Below are 20,854 nucleotides of genomic sequence, written 5' to 3'. Positions count from 1 at the left end.
GGCTTGAACCAGGAGCTCTGTCCTCTTGATTTCTCTCTAAATAAAAGCCTCTGCCTTGCTCTCCCAAAAAAATAAAACGAATAGAGGATATATGAGGGAGATAGAGAATAAAATAAATAAATAATTCTAAGCTAGACATACAAGGACATTCAATGTCATTCTAGACATTCAAGGACTTCCTTCTGTGATCTGGCTTCTTTCCTTTCCCTAACGTCAGCTGCATCATCCCCATATCCATTTGTCTCCCATACATCCACCGCCATTCACACGAGCCAGCCATACTGTATCATGCCTTTATGCCTTTGCACACACCCTTCCCTCGGCCTAAAATTAGCGTCCCCTGCACACTCTTTCAAGAGCTAACGTGAATGTGTCTGACTCTGGGGTGTCTCTTTTGATCAACCCTAACTGAGCTGACCCCTTCCTACAGGCAGCGCACGGGCTTTGAAGTCAGACAGACAAGGATGAATCTCCACTCCTTTAGTGGCTGGGTGACCTTGGACAAGTAGCTTCACCTCCCAGAGCTTCGGTTTTCTCACTGCTAAGATAGGGATAATCAGGGCCGATGTGACGGTTAACCAGAAGAATGTAGCAAAGAGTGCCACTGGGCACTGATGGAATGACCTCGTGTACCGCACTGGGCTCGTAGGGCTCGATGCGTACTTGTTGAATGGAAGGACCAACGAACCGACAGTACGAGCTTATACTTTATTGAGCATTTACTTACTAAGTCCCTGCACTGTTCCATGGGCTTTACAAGCATTAATTATTCTTATCCTCCACCTTCCCTCTGGATTAAGTGCTATTAAATTAGACATGAAGGCTCTGAGGTAGAGATGTGAGGTAACTCGCTCAAAGGTCATCCATCGCACAGCTGGTCATTAGCAGGGCGGGAACTCGAGCCGAGAGCGCCCGCTCTTTGCCCGAGGCGCCGCCCGAAGTCATCCGGCCTGCGGGGCTGACACTGGACCTCGGGGTCCGCCACCTCCCCGAGCGGCCCACCAGCGGCCTCGCAGACTGTGGCCCGCGGCGGCGGAATTCGAACCCGAGCCCCTGAGCCCTCTCCTGGCCTCAGTCTACCAATGCGTGAGTCGCGGCGCGGACAGCCCGTCGGGGCGCGGAGCCAGGTCCCCGGGCGGAAGGCGGGAGGCGGCCGGGACTAGCAGGCCTGGACCGAACGGCGGCGCCCTCCCCTCCCGCGCGCCCCGCCCTCCGCGCGGGCCCAACGGCTGAGGCGCGCGCCACCCCGCGGCGGGAGGCACGGGGGGCGGCGCCGGGGAGCCCCCGCCCCGCCCCCGCCTCAGCCACCGCCTCGGTCGAGCCCCCCGCCGCCCGCCCGCCCCCTTCGCGCGTCCTCTCTCGCTCTCTGCGCAGCGGAAACATGGCGGCGGGAAGGGAGTGAGCCGCCCGCCGCCGCTGCGCCCGCAGGTAAGCGCTCCGGACGCCGCCGCCGCCGCCTGGGGAAGCTCGCGCCCCGAGGGCCCGGGCCGCCAGGGGCCGCCCCTTGCGAGCCGGCGGCGGCGGGACAGCCCGGACGCCGCCCCCGCCCCTCGGCGCCCGACTGTCTGTCAGTCTGTGAGGACTGTCGGCCTGTCTGGTCCGAGCGTGGCCGCGGCCGCTCCCCGCCCTGTCAACTCGGCCCAGAGCCCCGAGGCCCGTTCTGCATCTGCGGGCGGGGCCCTGTGTCCGGCCCGTGGCCCTGACGCGGCAGGGGCGCCCCGGCGAGGGAAACCCAAGAACAGAGTCTCTTTGGGGGGTCGGCCTCGCTGGGCGGTACGAGCAGGGTCGCGGTGTCCGGGCCGGCGGGGCCGGGTCGGTCGGGGAGTGTTGGCTTTGAGCCGAGGGCCGGGAGTCCGAGCGGCTGTCAGTCTGCTCTCGCGTCTGTCGGTTTGCTCCGACACCAGAGCTGAGAGATGCCAGGGGGTCGTCGCCGGTCTGGTTGCGGTTCAGGGCAGACGAGGACCGAGGCCAGCGGGCGGCGTGGCCCAAGCGAGGGTCGGGGGCTCCTGGGGCCCGGAGCTGTCAGCAGCGATCTTCCCGGCCGGCTCCAGCGTCAAGAGCTGCGCCGGGACATCTCACGTGTGCCGCCGGAAACAGAGCAGGTTTCAAACCTCAGACCCGGGCGGGAGCCACTGGGCTCCACGGTGAGCATGCCAGGAGGGCTGGACACGTGGGCACAGCTGTGGGCCAGCCCCGAGAGGAATGAGAAGGGGTTTCCAGCAGATGGTAAAACCCCAGAACATCTCCAGACTGGAAGGGAATTTTAAAGTCGTCCAGGGGGCCCCTTTTCCCCATCCCATTCCAAAGTAGCTTTGAAAATCCCAAATTCTACCCTAATAATTTGCCTCCGGTAATATGAAACTAACTTCTAACCAAGGAAACCCATTCTGTACCTGGAGAGCTTTGGTTTTTTTAGAAATTTTTTGTTTAGTGGAAAGAAACAGCTGCCTCCTATTCTTTCTAGTTCTTTTTCCCTTATGGACAGCCCTTAAGATATCTTAAGAGAATAATGATGTCCCTGGAGTCTTGTCTTCTCTTCACTAATTCCAGTTCCTTCAGTTGTTTATGGTCTGCTGTGGTTCTCTGATTCCTTCTCTGAATAAGCTCTTGTTTGCCCATATCCTCTTTAAAGGAGAGCTTCTTAATGTGAGCAAGAAGACAAAACCTATTTAGTTTCTCCAAGAACCTCCTTGGCCCCAAAGATTGACCTGCTTAAAAAAAAAGTACTCTATTCCTCTCATTTCTGTGATGTGTATTGAATTGAAAAAAGTCTACTGCAGTTTGTTCAAATGAACTCAAAGATCTTATTTTGTGGAAAATTTGGGTTTTTCACTTTTTAAAATGTCTATAAACACTTTATCAGATGAGCTAATGGATATCAAAGTGTTGCAATGCCCCATGTAAATAGAAGAGCTTATTATTTTTGCTCTGAAAAAGGACTGAGACCTAGTTTCGTGCCAAACAGTAATTTAATATTTAGTTGGAGAGGGAATTGCTTTATTACACTGAACTCTTTGCTCTTTCTAACTGCCAGCAGAAGGCCAGAAATTGCTATGAAAAGGGCATTTTTTGTTGCTCACTTACCAGGTTATTTTTTACTTGCTTTTTCATCACTTCACCTTGGTATGAGGGGTTAAGTTTTTAAAAAGGGTCTTTTACCAATGTCCTTAACCCCCTGCCTAACCAAACCTGCCTGTTAGTGGTTTTTTAAGCCCAGCAGAGTTGTGATGGCCTTGTAGATAAAATGCTAAACTCTTGTGTCTGAGACTCTGTTCAAAATTCTAAGCAAAGTTTCATTGTTTTATAACATAGACAAGCACATACCAGCAGTCAGAATTAGTTCTTTATCTTTGTTTTGTGTCTTCATTTTCTTAAATTGAAGTATCATTGATATACAATCTTTTGTTGGTTTCAGATGTACAACACAGTAGTTCAGCAGTTACCCATATTATTAAATCCTCACTCCCTCTAATATGGTTACTATCAACATAGAAAGATGTTACAGAATCATTGTCTATGTCTTCATTTTTTAAATTGGTCAGTGGTTTTGAAGTTTGTAGCATGCGTGTCAAGTTTGGATTTCTGGTATGTTTGTGTGAATGCTGTTTCCCTGTTCTGAAAGTTGGGTAAAAATTTGTAAAGCACCATTCTGTACAGAACTGAACAGATTCAAGAAAGGCTTGGTTCCTTCCTTTCAAAGGAGCTGGAGTTAATGGTAGGAAATACTGAAAACCCTGTGAGAAAGAACTGGTGTGAATATCCCACTGAAAATTTAAACTCAACATGTTCTAAACTTTGCACTTTAACATGGCTACTATGTGTCAGGCACTATGCTATGTACTGTGCTTAGCTGGGCATGCAAAAGTGAGTAAGATACGTTTCTAAATTATGGAGCAGGTAAATTAGATGCTAAAATAGGTCATCTCAGAGTTAAAGGTGAGAGCTATGCATATGATGCTATGGTTCGCCCAAGTCAGAGTGCTTACTAGCCTAGGACTTGAGGGAAGTCTTTGGGAAGAGGTGACACCTGGTCCAAATATTAAATAGTAAGTAGAAGTCAGACAGACATGAGTACAGAGTGTGCCTCAAACAGAAAACAGTTTGAGGAAAGACATTAATGTGAGAAAAGAACAGCTTGACAGAACCACAAGCAGCTTGGATTGCTAAGAATATGGCAAGACTAAGTGGTAAATTGTCAGGCAGAAAATACAGGCAGAGACCATATTATGGTGGACCTTATATGCAGGGACCTTATGTGATTTTTTTCATCACTTAAAGGTTTTTATCAGACATTTTTGAAATGTGGTTGAATAACATTTTTGAAATGTGGTCATAGGGATGAGGAGAGGGGGATGAAGTTGAGAGAATCTGAGCTTTTATGACTGATTAGATGTGCAGATGAGAGGGTGAGAAGTCCAGTGTGATGCTCAGGTTTTTGGTTTGGTTAACTAGGGGGATGGTGGTGACATAAACTGAGACAGGAAATGCTGGATGATGCGTTCACTTTTGGACTTAAAGATTTTGCAATTTCTTGAGTTGAATCAATGAGCAAATGGAGTGGAAGTAAGCTAGAAAAAAGGGTTATGGTCAGAAAGTGAAATGTCAGAGTTAAATAGTCTAATGTTGGAGCTGTTTTAAGTGACAGCTAGGTCTCTGTGCATGGGTAGCTAGAGTACAGCAAAGGTGAAGGTCAGTGAAGCTGAGTATAACAAGGAACTGTGAGGCTGTTGTATTGAGTGAGTCATCTGTGTGGATAGTGAAGTGATTTAGAATGCAAGGATGTGGGGAAGAAAGACTGTGACCCAGGTGCAGTGAATGTAGGGGATTAATCAGGAGGATGGTAGATGACAGATTAGGAGGAAGGATGGAGAGTGATAGAGCCAGATGGCATAAACCTCAGAGGAGGAGGAGTTTTAAACATGAGTGAAAAGGTAATGGTTTTCTACTTTTCCTTCCCTGGAGCAGGTTCTGATGTCTTCCTTTATTCAGAACTCGTATTAATCATTTTGTTTGCTCTGAAGACTCTGTTCTTAGTCTTGGAAAGTAGGAGGGCAAATGCCCTAAATCAAATCCTTTCTGTTAATACTTAATGACAAAAGTCAATGGAGGCTTTTCCCCTTATGATTACGTGGTGGATTAGAAATAATCAAATAAAACAGTGAGGATATATCCGTGGAAAATTACAGTGGGAAGAGCCTAGGCTTTGGGTTAGAAAGACCAAGATTGAAATCTAGAAATCCAGGCTCTGTCATTTACTAGACTTAGGACTGTAAACAAATTGTTTAACCTCTGTGACTTCAGTGTTCTTATCTGCTAAAGATAAATTCCTGCTTCATAGGGTGTCACAAAGGTAACAAGAAATCATATATATATAAAACATGTATATATATATATATATAAAATCAGTAGAAAAGCAATTGGTGCTTCATAGATACAAAGTAAATATTAGTTCTTTTCAGCCTAGTTTTAAGGAACTTAAGCTCTGCTGGCCAAAATGAACTTTTCTATGCTTTATAAGGCAGTAAGTACTTGAATGGAGGTAAAAGCAAAGCGATATAGGAATTCAGAGAAGGGAGCCATCATTTCTCAACATACTGAAAAAAGGTTAGGTTTCACACTCCAAGATGAATTTCAGCTGGGCCTTGGAGAACAAATTTCAATAGATTAAGTAATTTAGGTAGAGATGCAAAGTGGGGAAAGTACAGGGTATGTTTGTTAAAAATTGGTAGTTGCCACAGATTTGAGTGTTGTACTTGTGTAAGTCAATTGTGAGAGGTGTGGCTAGAGAGATTGGCTGCAGCCACAGTATTAAAGACCTGAAACTCGAGTTTGATTTGATTCTAGATATACTAGGGAACATCCTTTCTCCCTATCTCAGTTTCCTACCGTAAAATGTATAGGCATTAATTCAGAAACTTGGGATTTTTGTTTGAAGTAAACCAATTAAGAGATTACACATTTGAAAATAAATTCTAATGAAGGCCAATTTGCAGTTAAAGAAATGACCACTAGGATTTGTTTTGTAGTTGTAGTTTAATCTCTGCAATAGTCCTGTTTGGTAGATAGATTTAGTTGAGTTAAAAAACATAGAAGATCTCATTGGTAGAAAGTAACTTAAAAGGCTTTGGTTTCAAATTCTGTCTTTTATACTACCATACTGATTTAGATTTGAAAAGAAGCCTGGGTTCCTCACTGTCACTATATATTAATGGTATAATCCTGGGCTGGTCACTTTGCCTCTCTTGATCCTCAGTTCCCTCATTTATAAAATGAGGTGTAAGGTTCCACCAAGATAGTATGTGTAAATCTCTTTACATAATATTGATCACATACTAGGTACTCAAATGTTGGTCACCCCCACCCCAAATCTGTAAATGAAGGAATTTAGCCAAACCATTGCCAAAGCCTTAGTGCTAACTCCCTAGCCACCAGGGAAGTGCTGAAACTAATTATTTTGATAACCTTATAGCCATATAAAGCCAGCAAGTCTTACCATCTGTTATCTTTGTCCCAGCCCATCCAATCCTGTCTTCTGTACTGTCATTTGTGTGCTGACTCAGCTTCCTCTTCCTCGCCCAACCCTGCTTTTTCTCTGAAACCCCCATTTCCTACACTGTTAACCATTTTACTGGATTTTTATGTGTGTGTTCTGGCCTTAAATGGAAGACTCTCTGCTCTGTCTTGGAGAGCAATTATTACTTGCTCTGTAGCCCATTTAAATGGGTGTAGCATTCTACCATACCACTTCTATGCAAAATGAGAGAGGTAAGGATGACTGTAGTTTCTGTACACCTCTATTTCTAGACCCTTACTTCTCTACTTTCTTGAAGTCCCTGTGTTCTCTGGCACAAGGGCTATATCACTCTTGTATTCTTATATAGATAGATAGATAGATCTTTATCACTTAGGACCTAGCACACACAGCCTTCTGTTCCACTCAGTTTACATCCTCATCCTGAGTGACTTCAGTATTGACTTGAATGATGGTTTCTCCAACACAATGGCCTCTTCAAGGGATCGTCTTTTTAGCTAATCAGCTCTTATAGTCACTCCATGAAACTTTTTAACACCCAGAGACAGCCTGCCTCTAAAATTATAAATGAAGACATCACTTGGTTCAAAATTTCTCCTTCTACCTGTCTTCTATTTCCACTAGATCTCTTCTTTGACTTGGTCAAGGCCTGTCTTCATTTCCTTCCTGATCCAGTTTAATTGTCTTAATCCACCACTTATTTAATTCACTCTCTCACTAGTATCATCTATTCCCTTGCTCCATTGTTCTTCAGTCCCTGTCTGGGCAAAATCCCAAATCTTATTGAATAAAGCTACTGAGCCCTGCTAGAGAAAATCACACAATTTAAACAGATTGCTGCCATTGGACCTTCAATACCTAGTCATTTCTTTGCCCTATTTTCTCAGGTCTCATGTCAAACCTGTTTCTTAGAACTATACCTGAATTTTCCTGCTCCTTCCTCTTGCTCAAGGCTAAATCTCTGATCCCCACCTTTTCATTGCCTCCAGCCCTTACTTCAGGCTCCTTTTCTTTTCTCTCTAAATCTGTTTAGAAGTCTCCCATCTTTAAGTAAATCTTATAAATAAAATCTTAAGACTATGGCTACCTCCAGGTGCCACCTAGTCTCCTGCCTACCTTTTCCTCAATTCCATTTATATTCATACAGACAGTAATATATACATTTAATATGTAAAATTTCTCATTCTCACTTCTTCATTGTATTCTGGTTTTAGTCTCCATCCCTTAATAAGATTGTTTCCTCATCTGAACATGGGGGTGATAATAGTTTGTATTAGTACTATAGCACTTTAAGATTTTTATAATTTTTTAAAGTGAGGTAATCTTTGTGAAAGAGATCTGCACAATGTCCAGCCTCTTGTAGGAATGATACTTATATGTTACATTCTTGTGTTTTTATTATTACTACTACTTATTTAATTCAAAACACTCATGAGTTGGTAAAGTTTTCTCATTTTACAAATAAAGGGAACTGAGATTTAAAATTTTATAAACTTGCCCAAATCACACAATAAGTGGTAGAGTCCCTGAAACTGCTCTTATCAGGATCACTACTCTTGTTGCTAATACCTGGGGAAGGCAGACAATTTTTAGGCCTCAGCAGCAGCATTTCACATTCATAATTATTTGCTCTTCTTCCAAACATTCTTTTCCCTTCAGCTATGGTGCACTTCACTGTGTTGGTTCCCCCTGGCTGCTTCATCCCAGGTGTTGTTTGGATGAGTGCTTCCTTTCTCTTGCCTGTCTTTGGGCCCAGGCCCTCTCTGTACCGTTAGCAATCCATCCGCTCACTTCGCTTCCAGTAACATCTGCATACTCATGACTCAGATTTCTATCAAGGCAGCTCTTCTCAGTGTTAGACCTATGTATTTAGCTACCTACAGTCAGCTTCAGAAACAGCAAGGCATCACATCTACTTTAAAGACTGTATGTCCCAAAATGAACCCAGCAGCCTTGCCACCATTCCTGCCCCTCTGCTTTTGTTCATTTAAGAAAATTTCTCCTCCAGAAGAGTGCTTCTGGTTTAGAGACATTTATGCTTATTCAGTAAATAGTTATTGTTGATCACTCAGACAGAAATGAATAAGACAATAGCCCTGTTAGGGAGCTCATTGTTTATAAGGGGAAGATAAGACGCATACTTAACTAACTCCTGGACAGCAGTATAAAGTTAAATGCTACATAACAAAAACATTCCAGAAATTCAGAGGTGAAAAGAGAGACTACTGACTTCTTGAGTGGTCACATAAAGTCTCCAAGTTGTATAAGGAAAGCTCAACATATGTAATTCGGGAAAAGAGACTGAGATGGAAAGAATGAGAATTTGGGAACAGAGTTGCTTTTGGAAACAAATGAAAATTTGTCCTGTCTCTTGAATCCTTGGAATATTACAAACTTCATCAAAACAAAAGTTTTCATAGAATAGATAAACTCTTAATTGTTCCTTGGCAGAAAGTATTATAGACTCAGTTATCAGCAGTTTATTGGAGCTTCTATTGAACATGCATACTTCATGTTAGACACTTGGAAGATAGAGATTAATATATATTCAGTGTTAAGCAGGTATACATAGCCCACTAGAGGAGACAGAAATGGTAATATTATATTACACAGTGCAGTAAGCACTAGAGAAGTGGTAGGTGTGATATGGTAGGATACCTATCTATCTGCTACAAGCTGAATTGTGCCCCCTATTCACAAATTCATATGGTGAAGTCCTAACCCCTGTTCTAAAGAATGTGACTAAATTTGGAGATAGGGCCTTTAAAGAGATAATTAAGGTAAAATGACATCATATCATGGGCCCTAATCCAGTATGACTAGTGTCATAAGCAAAAGAGGCCAGGTCACAGATACACATAGAAGACCATGTGAAGACAGGAGAAGACAGACATTTGTGTAAACCCAGGAGAGAGGACTCAGAAGAAATCAACCCTGCTGACACCTTGATCTGGGACTTCTAGCCTCTCAAACAGTGAGGAAATAAATGTTTCTTATTTAACCACCCAGTTTGTGGCCTTTGTCACAGCAGCCTGAGCAGACAGATACAATAACCATCCCAGAGGATTTTGTAGGTAGTTCTGCCTAGGGGCTTCACAGGTGAATTAGGTGGCACTGGGGAGATGGCCAGGTGAGAAAAGATAGAAAGTGTCATATTATTGAAGGATGTCACACACATTTTCCTGTTTAATTTGAAATACATGATAACCCTGTTAGGTAGGATACCAAATCATTGTAAACTCTGTTTACTGATAAGGAACTGAGATGCATGTGGACTAAATAGTTTGCCCAATGTCAAATGGCTAGTAAATGTCAGAACACCTCAAAACCATATCTTCTTACTACAGATTTTGTTCTTTTGTCCAGTATGATTCATTATCTGCCATGACCTCCTTTTTAAAGTAGATCTTGTGGTGTCTGAAGCTCCTGCTTGTTCTGCTCCAAGTCTATCATGTATTTATTTCCTTAAATTTTGAAGCATATAAAAGTTTCTGCATTATTTTTCCCTCTGTATTACAATAAATGTTAAAAATTAAAGTATATGCATATAGCATATTTTTAATCACTATGTCTGTTGCTTACTGGTCTATTTCAGGCATATTTCCAAGTATTTTCTTATTTACTATAATTGCTGTACACTCATGCTTATGTAGAATTTCCTCTGGGACATTGAAACATGAGGGAAATAAAGGCTGTTTTAGTCATTATGTCCTGTAACGTAAAATAGAAAAACGAGAGCCAGCATACTTGTTCTTGAAGATATTTAAGAAGAGAGCAGACCACCATTTATCTTAGATTATTTAGAATTTTAGACTTCCAACTCTGATTTTTTTTTGGTACTGTCTTATATGTTGGTGAAATTTAAAAAATGAATTTTGGGAGTGTAATGTTTATAATCCCAATAGGCATAGAAGGTCACAATTCCAAATAAGGGAATACAGGAGTATTGTCTAATTTCTTTATGTGTATTTGTTCAGTTTATTATTCATTCATTCAACAAATACTTATTAATGTCTACTAACTGCCAAACACTGTGTTCTGTACAATGGCTGAAATGAATGCCATAATTTTAAAAATGCAAAGATAAGCCACAGAATTAAAGAGACTAAGAAGACAACAATAACATCAAATATCTATATAACAGTTACATGCATTTTTTTATTATTAGTTTTATTTTGGTATCATTAATCTACAATTACATGAAGGACATTATGTTTACTAGGCTCCCCCCTTCACCAAGTCCCCTCCACATACCCGTTCACAGTCACTGTCCATCAACATAGTATGATGCTGTAAAATCACTACTTCTCTGTGTTGTACAGCCCTCCCCGTGCCCCCCCATACTATACATGTTAATTGTAATGCCCCCTTTCTTTTTTCCTGCCCTTATCCCTCCCTTCCCACCCATCCTCCCCAGTCCCTTTCCCTTTAGTAATTGTTAGTCCATTCTTGGGTTCTGTGCTTCTGCTGCTGTTTTGTTCCTTCAGTTTTTCTTTGTTCTTATACTCCACATATGAGTGAAATCATTTGGTACTTGTCTTTCTCTGCCTGGCTTATTTCACTGAGCATAATACCCGCTAGCTCCATCCATGTTGTTGCAAATGGTAGGATCTGTTTTTTTCTTATAGCTGAGTAATATTCCATTGTGTATATGTACCACATCTTCTTTATCCATTCATCTACTGATGGACATTTAGGTTGCTTCCATATCTTGGCTATTGTAAATAGTGCAGCAATAAACATAGGGGTGCATCTGTCTTTTTCAAACTGGAGTGCTGCATTCTTGGGGTAAATTCCTAGAAGTGGAATTCCTGGGTCAAATGGTATTTCTATTTTGAGCTTTTTGAGGAACCTCCATACTGCTTTCCACAATGGTTGAACTAATTTACATTCCCACCAGCAGTGTAGGAGGGTTCCCCTTTCTCCACAACTTCGCCAACATTTGTTGTTTGTCTTTTGGATGGTAGCCATCCTTACTGGTGTGAGATGATATCTCATTGTGGTTTTAATTTGCATTTCTCTGACAGTTACATGCATTTTTATATACACATAAACTCGTATAATCCGTCCAGATGGGGAAACAGGCACATAAAGTAACCTGTCCAAGGTCACAGGACTAGCAATCTAGCTCCAGAGTCTGTGCTCTTGGCCAGTCAGCTATACTCTGAATCACTACATTTTAAGCAATATCCAAAAAAAGTCTTGTTTTGAATGCCAAGGAAACAATAGTAACTTTCAAAAAGAAAGGAATAGTTAGCAATGTGAAAGGTCCTGGGGAGACAAAGTAGGAATACTACAAAGAGACCATTGGATATAAATAAATAAACACACACACACACACGCATAAAACTTTATGCTCTAAGGTAAAGTGGGATACCAAGATAACAGAGGTGTGGATATCTCAGAATAGTAATGATTCACTCTACCAGTTCTGTGGGCCAGTGATTATAATTCCATTTAATTATTATGAAGACAGAGTCAGAGAGACTATTCAAAATAGATCCTCTCAGTATTATGCTAAGTGAAATAAGTCAGACATAGAAGACAGATGCTGTATCACTTCACTTACATGTGGAATCTAAAGAAATAAAACAGAAGTAGACACATAAATTCAGAGAAAAAACTGGTGGCTGCCATAGGGGAGATGGCTGGAGGATGGTTGAGCTAGGTAAAGTAGATAAAAAGGTACACACGAACACTTATAAAATAAATAAGGCATGGAGATGGAAGTATAGCAAAGAGAATATAGTCAATAATTCTGTAACATCTTTCTATGTTAACGATGTACTACACTAGTTGGGGTGAGCATTTAATAATGTAGGTAACTGTCAAATCACTATATTGTGTATTTAAAACCAATATAATATTGTATATCAACTATCCTTCAATAAAAAATATAAAAAATAAATAAAATTTTTGATATTTAAAATTTTATTTTGAGGTATATATAAGAAAATGCACAAATCTTAGTGTACAACTTGATGAATTTTGATATGTATATACTCTCATGTAACCATAACCCAGACCAAGATATCAAACATTTATCACTATTTTTCCCTTCATCTATTTCAGCTGTCCCCCTCCCCCCCCCATTCCCCTATGGTAACCACCAGTCCATTTTCTGTGTTTATGTGTCTATTTAAATTTTGTTTGCTTGTTTTGTTTTTTAGATTCCACATATAAGTGAAATCATATGGTATTTGTCTTCCTCTGACTTATTTCTTTTGGCATAATACCCTTTAGGTCCATCCATGTTGTCACAAAAGGCAAGATGTCATTATTTTTTATGGCCAAGTAATATTCCATTGTATATACAAACCATATCTTTTTTATCCATGCATCTATCAGTGGACACTTAGTTTGTTTCCATATGTTGGCTATCGTAAATAATGCTGTCATAAACATAGGCATGCATATATTTTTTTCAGATTCAAATTCCCCAATTCTTAACCCTCAGATTTCTATAACATCTCTAACTTAATTACTTAATATAACTACCTGATGAATAAACGGGGATTGGTTGTTTGGGCTGAATTCTATTAACTGCCTTAAAAATAAGTAGATTTTCTTTTTTATGCTGACCTTGATACTTGGGTTTTAAAGTTGTCTGATTAAGAAATATTAGTTGAATTTGGTATAATGTTAGGTAATGTTTTTTTGACGTCTTTATTCTCAACACTAAAAATTTTCTTTTTCTATGTTGAATCCCCTAATAATGGCATTTAAATAAACCACTAAGCTGAAAGAGAAATGTCAGTTCAGGCAATTTACTAATTTACTGGTATTTTTGAGTATTAGTCATTAATGTAAAACTATATTTAGGTGCCTAATATAGTAAATGTTCACATAGTAAGTGCTCAATTCATGTTAGTTAAATCCAAATTTGAATTAATAGATGATTTTTCCTTATACCTAATTTTTTCTGTTATGTACTCCTTTACCTTATATTGAGAGAGAAATCTATTTTACACTGACCATATTTTGGAAATAGCTTTGTTATCTGATGGATAGGGGTTTAAATCCCATGTCTGCCATTCCTAGCATACCAAAAAGATCCTTAGATTATTCTGTTAATCAGACAGGTTTTGCAGTCCCTGATGTATTTGTTGGTCTTGTCTTTTCTATGAGTTAAAGAGCATGAAATCCTGGAAGGCAAGGCAATGTCTTATATTTTTCGTACCCACTATATACTATTTTGGATTCTGGTATGGTGATAGACTCATGGTATGTTCTAAATAGATACTGTATAATGTTCTTCCTCTATGTTACTAGGAAATAACAACTACCATTTCATAGGGTATGGGAGGAGACAACCAGAATTGTTGAATGTTAAACTTTAGCCCGAGCTAGTATTTCCCCAACTTGCCTGATCCTCTGGAACATTTATTAAGAAATAACAGATACCCTGACTTGGAGATTTTGTTTCAGTAGATATGGGATAATGCCCTGGTGATCCTTCTGAAAAAAAGAGTGCGCTAGTTTTTAAATGTTAGTAGTGTATTAACACTTTTTGGTTGTAAAGGGCAGAAACCCAGTGTAAATGGATTGAACACCCCAAACAAAAAAGGTGGGAATTTGTTTGCTCACTTAATTTGAAATAAGGCCTGGGGAAGGGCGGTGTAATAATCTGCTCCTTGCTTCTAGACTGTATCCCAGTTTATCAGGCAAGGAATGTATAACAAAGGTGTCTAGGAGGACCCTGGGGAAATTAAGGCTCTCTTTCATCTCAGTCTAATCCACAGTGGGAGGTCTTTTCTGTTTTTGCTTGTACCATTTTTATCCCTGGGTAATTTCCAGCTCAGCAGTGATCTTGTGCAGGTTCTGGGCAGAATAAACCTCTTTTTTAAAAAATAAAAGCCATATTTTCTTCCCAGTGCTTTCAGGTTTAGTTTAACTCAGGACAGTTATTCTCTGTTATGTACTAGTATGACCATATAGGTTAAATAATTTGAATATTTCCTCTATCTCATATTAAGAAATTTATTTTTTACAGGAACTGATTGAAGGCCACCTATATAGCCAATATACATTACATTCTGCATTTTGCTTACCAAGTCTTTTTGCAGTGTGTCTCAATAGTGGTGAGTCCTAGTACAAAACAGACCATAGTTTGATTAGCTGTCTTATATCATAAAGAATGGCCATCCTCTTAGCATAAGGTAGAGGTCTGCACTGCTCTGTTCCCAACCTTGATCCAGTCAATTCTGTGTTTTAGGGACTCAATTGTGCCACTCTCTGCCACATAACCAATTTCTATGTCATGAGGGTTCTTTTGGTTGCAAGCAATAGAAGCTGACTCTGGTTAACTGTCTACAGCATCTGATTCTCAAATGTTGCTGATGATCAGGAATACCTGGAGAGATTTTTAAATTGAAACTCCCATTTACCAATTTAAAAAAATCTATTCAATTAGGATCTCTAAGGGACTGGAACAAAGGAATTAGTATTTTTTAAAAGATCTTTAGGTGATTCTGGTACTTGCCCATTGTTGCCTATTCCAGTGAACAACCTCCTAATTCATCTCTTTGCCTCTACCTAAAAACTGGCACTTATTTCTAAGATGACTTTTTCTCCATTTTCAGACCATTGCTAATACCCATTATGACTATATTCTAAATAGCTAGTGAATCCTTTCTACCCCTATCCATCACTACTTCCTTTATTCTAGCCTAGGCCACCATCGTTCTTTTGGACCATTGTATTAATCCCCAAATGGTTTTCATGCTTCTGCTTCTGCACTTGCTCTTACCACATCAATGCAGCTGCCACAAATCATGTTCTCTCTGCCTAAAATCCTTCAGTGACTTCCCATTGCACAGAAAATACAAATAGTATTTTCCTTTATGATCTTCATGATACATATGGAACCTACTTCCTTAACCAATCTCATGTGGTGCCACCTTGCCCTAGCTAAAGTCCAGTCACATTGGCACCCTTTTTGTTCTTTAAATATATGAAGCTCCTTCCTGCCTCTGATACTTTGCACACGCTGTTCCGTCTGTCTGGGAGGGTCTTCCCTAGCTTGGTTAGTTCTTTCTCAAGCTAAAATCACCTCTCCATAGAGGCCTCCTTGACTGCCCTTGCACAGTCACTGTTTATTTCTGTTTTAACACGTAATCACAAGGTGTAATTATTATTTGTTTGTTTACAAGTTCCATGGGATTGGGAATCTTGCCAGTCCCATTTAATATCTGTCACATGTTTAGCATATAATGACATTCATTAAATATTTGTTGAATGAATAAATGAATCTTCATTGCCACTTCTGTCCTCTCTACCTTGAATTTCTAGTTACACCCTAATTACTCTGCCTACAATTACTCTGGCTCCCTTTAATTCATTTTCCATGTTGCCTTCAGGGTTGATTTTTCAAAAATTTGAAGTCTGATAATTATACTAAAATTCTTCACATTCTTCATGTTGATCTTAACGTAGCTTATAGAACTTTTAAAAATAATTATTTTTAAAATTATGGTAAAATATACAATAACATAAAATTTACCATTTTAAGTGTACAATTAAGTGTCATCAAGTATATTCACATTGTTGTACAACCATCGCCATCATCCATCTCTGGAACTTTTTTCATCTTGCAAAACTGAAACTCTGTACCCATTAAACAATAACTCCCCATTCCTCCCTCCCACCAGCACCTGGCAACCACTATTCTGTTCTACATTTGGTCACTATGACAGACTATATATTGTGACTACTCCAAGTATGTTACATGAATGGAATCATACAGTATTTGTCCTTTTGTGACTGTCTTAGTTCACTTAGCATAAGGTGTTCAAGGTTCATCTATGTTGTTGCTTATAGAACTTTTAATGATCTAGCCCATGTGACTTTTTGACCTGTGACCTTGCTCCTTGTTTTCTGTGCATCAGTTATATTTCCCCTCTTTCTGTTCTGTGGGCTGTTCATGCCCCATCCCACCTCACAGTTTTTTTTCATGCCTGTCCCCTCTGCCAGAATGTTCTTTCCCCTTCCTTGCCTTGTTAATTTGTACTCATCCTTTGAATTTAAACAGACATGACTTCTTCAGGGAATACTTCCTTCACCTCCCAGAATATGTTCAATATGTACATTACATAGTTTCATAGTGCCCTGTGTCTTTCCTTTGTAGTACTTATAATAGTTTTAAATGATATATCTATTTGTATTTTGTGTGATTAATGTCTGTCATGATGGCAAGGATCATGTCTTATGTTCAATATTGTATCCCCAGCATCTAGTATATAGTAGGTGTTTCCATAAATAATATTACACATTTAATAAATAACACCAAAATTTGACTTGATGAATTTAGTTCTCAAAATTGATGGCCTGAGGTCTTTCTCTAAACATTTACTATCATAGCTGAGCCTTCATCAACTACTTTAGCCTGTACAGATCTCCTTTTTCTGTGAACTTAAAAGTCCTTATTCATTGTTTGCCAAATGCTTAACATTTACACAAGTAATACTTATGTCATCTGAAATTTTCTGTTTTTTCACATTATTTATTCTTTATATGTGCCAGTTGGTATCCCCTCTCTAAATGGCCACTTAGAGTTACTTTTTCAAACTTCCTAAATTATAAATCTGATCAGTTGTGGAACCTCTAGGACAGTGCTTCTTAAAGTGTATGTGTTGAAGAGCAGTATTTTTTCATTCATCTTAGACTAATAATTTTGTAATATAGTAAAAATGAATTATTAGAAATATGACATTTTTAAGTATCTAAGTATAAACTTCAAAATCTTACTGATTTAATGACAAAATTGTTAAATTATAATACAAAGTCTCTAAGTGCTTCTTCCCAGTTTCTGTACTTCATTGCACACTGGTAACAGTTTGCTGATGAGGACTGCACATTGAGTACTGGTGCTGCTTCAGGTCTGTATAAAGGGACACCAGGGAGGGAATGTCAGAGTGAGGCAGTATGGATAGACTCTGCTTCCTTGCTCTTCTTCTACCAGATAAGCTCTACAGTTAGTGTTGCGTTTTGCATGAAAATTTGTTTGAAGATACTTCTTTGACTAGGAAAAGGTCTGAAAACCTCTAGTCTGCAGAATATATTCCTGGATGTTTCTCTGATTCTACCTCATTTTCTAATTCAGTCACTGCTTCCTGTCACATATCCTGTTCTTCAACCACCTGTTATTTTCCACAGGACATTATACAAGCCCTTTCACTACTTTTTACTTTTCTACTTCTCTTTGCTTAGTTAGAATTTCCCAGACTTCCTTCTCTTATTCCTAAACTTATTCCTTGCAGTAAGATGTGTTCTCCTAATTCTGGTTTAAAAGGTACCTTCTCTATGAAGTCTTTTTCAATTTCTTTAGACAGAATTGATCTCCACTTTTCGCATGCCTATAGTAAACTACATATTATAGTCTGTTATAATGTATTTGCTTATCTGTCTCCACATCTAAATTAACATGGCTCAAGTCCTATTCAGCCTTATATCCCTAACCCAGGCACTGACACACAGAGTATTCCATAAATATTGGTTGGATAAATTGGGAAAGTCATCAATATTTGGTACATAATCTCAGACATAGAAGCTTTTTATTTGGTCTTGGACAAGTTGTATGATTTTCTTCTCATAGGGGACCTATTTCTGGATGTTGAGTATGACATATATAATAAAGTTTGAAATATGTGTTTTAGAAAACACAAGTAATGACCCCTATCCCAGTATCTTGTGTCAATCTGCACTGAAGCTGTGTGTGTGGGAGCAGGAGTGCAGAGGAGGTTAAACTGGATTAGATTTGAAATAGGTTTGATTGAAAAATTTGGACTCTAATTCTTTCAAATAGCACTCGTGTTTTGTTTTATCTTGATTGAATTTGCCTAATCTTACAGTTTTATGAGTGACCTTTAAGGGATCTCTTACTGGCAAGAGAAACTAGCCTATGGAAAATGTACATGATTTGAAGTCACATAACCTAAATATTTTAATCCTAGATCCAGCAATTACTAGCTATGTAGCCTTCACCAATCATTTTAACACTCTGAGTCTTGTTTTCTTTATTTGTAATGCAAGGATCTAATGTTTGCCCTTTGAACTTCACAAGATAATGAGGACCAAATGTAGTAGAGGCCAGGAAAGCACAGGCAAATCCCACAAAGTATGTAACAGAACAGCTCCTTACTGCCAGCTCCTTGACTTCAGAGAAGTTAAATGCTTTGTGTTTCAGCTATTCCCCTGCAAAATGCCAATGATACTACCTGTATCACTTGGTTTATTGTGAGAATTACATTATTCATAGAAAGTATCTAGAAGATGGACTTGAGTGTTTGATTATCAATCAATTTACATTTGCTTTAGCACCACACTCATTCCCAGCCCCAATCCTGAATTGGGATTGAATAATAATAATAATGGTGAGAAGTGATAGTAAGTGGAGATAATTTATTTACTAAATGCTAGTGTATGCTTAATTCTATGTTAGTTGCTATGGGGAAAATGGAGATATAATAATAATGCCTTATATTGCAACTAGTCAATATTTATTTGGCACTCACCATGTGCTAGACACTGTGCCAGGTAAAGAAGTAAACATGGAGCAATCCCACCCTTCAAGTTTCATAATCTAGTGAAAGAAAAACAATAAATTATAATACAGCATAGTGTGATAATATAAATATATATATTCTGTGGAAGAGAGAATGATTGTGTATGAGAATATGAAGGTTTTCCAGAAGAAGTAATATATGAATTGGGTTTTAAAGGATGCATAGGAGTTTATCAGGTGGATTGAATGGCTGAAGGAGAGGGTATACCAGATGGAAGGTATCAGCACACGCAGTGTTTGGACTATAAGTAGTTGAGGCCTGCTGCAGTATTAAGGTGAAGAAGAGGTGACTACAGGGGAGGCAAGAGAGTAAGGAAGGGCTAGATCATCCCAAAGACCTGCATACCATCCTAAGGAGTTTAAATGTCATCCTTCAGGCATGGGGAATCAGTGAGGTTTTGGTGCAGAGTAACAGAGGGTCTCTTAGATGTTATAGGAAAATTACTTTGATGGCATTGTGGATGGTGCATATAGGACCTTTACAGGTTATTACCTAAATGCCTTCAAGTTATTCGCTCATCTTATTCTTATAACAGGCCTTTGAAAATTGGCAAGGCAGGAATTAATCCCATTTGACATTAACTAGTGAGAATTAGAGAGGCCACTGGAAGTAGTCAAGGTCACATACAATCAGTTCCTATGGTACAAAGACTAAACCTAGGCCTTTTCCCAATATAATTTACTATTTTATCCACAACACATTAAAAGACACAATCTCTGTCCCAAATGAAATTAAAGATTTGTTGGAGATGTTAAGAGACAATTTTCTTTAAAAATATTGTTGCTTATTCACAATATCCAAGTTATGGAAATAATACCCAAGTGTCCACCAGTAGGTGAATGGGAAAAAGAAAATGGGTATAGATGACATATCTATACAGTGGAATATTATTCAGCCTTTAAAAAAGGAAATCCTGCCATATGTGACAACATATGATGAACATATTGATGAACATGGAGGACATTATGCTAAGTGAAATTAACCAGGCAGAGAAAGACAAATATTGTATGATATCACTTATATGTGGAGTCAAAAAAAAGTAAAACTCATAGAAACGGAATGGAATGATAGTTATCAGGGGCTGGAGGTTAGAGGAAATGGGGTGAGGAAGGTGAAAGTAAAAGGGGGGAAAAGGTAAAATCATAACTCATACAAATACAAAATGAACAAAACTTTTACTCAACTCATTAGTGTTGGAAGCAAAAAGTACGTATAAAAAATGGTTCAAAAGAGGACTCAAAGTACCACATATGTATAGTAAGGGTATTTTGAAATTACAGGCAGATGCAACTGTTAAATGTCCATAGAACAATATCACTTTAATTCCATGGACATTGTTTGCATTTCAGTGGGCAGGAATTTGTATTACTATCAACGGTCAATAAAACTGTCAATTTACAACAGTTGTAAAATAGTCTTGTCAGGGACAGATGAAGTGACACATCTCAGTAGGCTCAGATAATCCCAGAAGGCTTCAGCATTCTATTGATAGAATATGCCCATTTACCTAAAATTTTTTTTCCTTCAGGACTGTATTTCCTTTAGGACTAACTCTCAGAAATTCAGATTAATAAAAAACATTATAAAATTTAGGGATAAACCATATGATTTGGACTAGATTTGCTGTGGGTCAGGATCTCTACCAGTTTTCTCTTTTATTACAAATAAGTGATTCTTCACCTCAAAAAAAAATGTCCTTTGGAAATGACTGAGTCATACAATTGCATTATGCAGTCTTGGTGTCCATTCTTACTTTTGT

At 39.3% G+C, this 20,854-nt stretch overlaps 1 protein-coding gene across 1 annotated transcript in view; it reads left to right on the top strand.

Moving 5' to 3' along the window:
• Positions 1-1,325: 1,325 nt before the first annotated feature.
• The window catches only part of SCMH1 (Scm polycomb group protein homolog 1), a 220,165-nt gene continuing 200,636 nt past the window's right edge, over positions 1,326-20,854 (top strand). Inside the window, 1 exon segment of the mRNA XM_037002370.2 lies at positions 1,326-1,428. The gene's annotated coding sequence lies outside the window, so the exon portion shown is untranslated.

The sequence above is a fragment of the Manis javanica genome, chromosome 4, assembly GCF_040802235.1.
Source record: "Manis javanica isolate MJ-LG chromosome 4, MJ_LKY, whole genome shotgun sequence".
Classification (NCBI taxonomy): Eukaryota; Metazoa; Chordata; class Mammalia; order Pholidota; family Manidae; genus Manis; species Manis javanica.
The sequence above is the reverse complement of the archived record's forward strand: the minus strand, read 5'-3'. Positions and strand labels throughout refer to the sequence as shown.